Raw genomic sequence first — 2,256 nt, forward strand, 5'->3', positions numbered from 1 at the left:
TTTCCCCACTCTGCCTGGCTGCCATCTGCTTCCCTGTCAGGTACGGACCTCCTTTTGCCTGGATGCCCTTCAGGATCTCCAGTTCCCCATGGAGGTCACCTGGTTACAGGAATTCTTGGTCCTTTTGATACTACCCACACCATTCTGGTTTGACTGTGAACTGTGCCCCTCCTCGCCTCTGCACGTGTCTCAACAGCTGGCAGAAGTGTTCTGAAGTGGTCCTCCAGGGGCTGGCCTGAAAGGTGTTATCTACCTCTGGTTCTGACCTGGGTTCTTCTGGGATTCACCGAGATGTGAACAAGTAGTGCCCAAGCTCCCACCACCACAGGTGGAGCCAACCCAGCCACCATGCCTTCCCGTCCAAGTCAGTTATAGTTTCCAAACTGGAAGCCTAAACAAATGTCTATCACAGAGGTAGGAAAAGTCACCAATACACATACGCCCCCAAATTGTTCATTGCTCCTTGCCTCTCTGCCTGCTGTCACTCTGCGGGCTATTATAACCCAGTGGCATGTTTATCACCACATTCCTGCAAGCCATAAATAAGTAAGGTGACCAATGCAGGAAGAGTGTCCTGAGCTGCCCAGGGGCCATGACCAGAGCTCTAGTTTCCCACCATGGTCACGTGTCAGTTGACTCTCCAGAGGCTCGTGAGAGGCCTGCAGCAGGGACTGTGGCTCCAAGGTCAGGCTCACAGCTCCTGATCTGAAGCTATAGTACTTGAAGGCAAGTTGGAGACAAAGTCTCTAATGGGTAATATGGATTGTCAGCCTGACACGATGTAGGATCATCAAGAGACAAATGTCTGGGCACATCCGTGAAAGGGATTTTAGATGAAGCTAAATGTGTTGGGAAGACCCATCCTAAATGTGGGGGGCGCCATCCCATGCACTAGAGTCCTGTGAGCTGAGCACCATCTCTCTGCTTCCTGGCCACGGATATAACGTGATTGACTGTTTCCGGCTCCACTGCCGTATCCCCTACAGTGACGGGCTGTACCCTTGAACTGGTGGCCCAAACAACCCTTCCTTCCTTAGGTTACTTTTGTTAGGTATTTTGTGTCAGCGTCGAGAAAAGAAACTAAGGAAAGGACCTTGGCCAGTGTGCGTGACCTCTCCCCCAGCACAAGTCCACCCTGTACCTCCTTAACAGGTGTGTAGAGGATGAGAGAGGGGGCCAGTTCTTCCCGCTCCCCGCTCCCCTTCCAAGATTGTCCTGTGTGGACCCGAGGCCAGGCTTTGTTGATCCTCACTATAACAGCACACCTGCCGTAACTACATCCTGTCCAGGGACCGGGAGGGTTCCGTGATGGTGCCTCGCAGGCTGGACCCAAGACCCCAGAGAGTGCTAGAAATACCTCCTTCATTGGCTACTTAAAAGATTGTATGTGTGTGTGCGCACGTGCGTGTGTGCGCGTGTGAGTGTGCATATGTGTGTGAGCATGTGTGCATGTGAGTGTGTGAGAGTGTGTGTGCATGTGTGTGATTGCGTGTGCATGTGTGAGTGTGTGTGTGCATGTGTGTGAGTGTGTGCATGTGTGTGATTGCGTGTGCATGTGGGTGAGTGTGTGTGCATGTGTGTGAGTGTGTGTGCATGTGTGTGAGTGCGTGTGCATGTGTGTGACTGTGTGTGCATGTGTGTGACTGTGTGTGCATGTGTGTGACTGTGTGTGCATGTGTGTGACTGTGTGTGTGTGTGGTGCAGCACACAGATGTGTTCAGCTGTGTGCATGCACATGAAGGACAGAGGGAGACAATAGTGCCTTCCTCTATCACCCTCTGCCCTTTATCTTTAAGACACGTTCTCTCACTGAACCAGACACTCACTGGTTTGGCTGGACTGGGTGACCAGTGAATTCCCAGGACTACCCGCCTCTGACCCACAATAGTAGGGTTGCAGGAACACACGGCCATGTTTGGCTTTTCCTTGTGGGACTTGAACTAAAGTCTTCCTGTCTGCATAGCAATCTGAGCCATCTCCCCAGCTCATTAGCAGAATTTTATTATAATAATTAAAAAAATGAAAACAGGACTAAAGTGTACTGTATATTATTTCATTTAATGTATTTTTCTCTGTCCATGTAATAGTTGGCACAGCGGTCAGTTTTGTTCAACGAAGATGATGTTGTGTGTGTGTGTGTGTGTGTGTGTGTGTGTGTACGCATGCTTCTGCCATGGTGCCTGTGTGGAGGTCAGAGGACAGCTTTCAGGGATCAGTTCTCTGCTTCAGTCATGTGTGCCCCTGGGGTCAAGCTCA

Source organism: Microtus ochrogaster, chromosome 5, assembly GCF_000317375.1.
Source record: "Microtus ochrogaster isolate Prairie Vole_2 chromosome 5, MicOch1.0, whole genome shotgun sequence".
In the NCBI taxonomy this organism is placed as follows: domain Eukaryota; kingdom Metazoa; phylum Chordata; class Mammalia; order Rodentia; family Cricetidae; genus Microtus; species Microtus ochrogaster.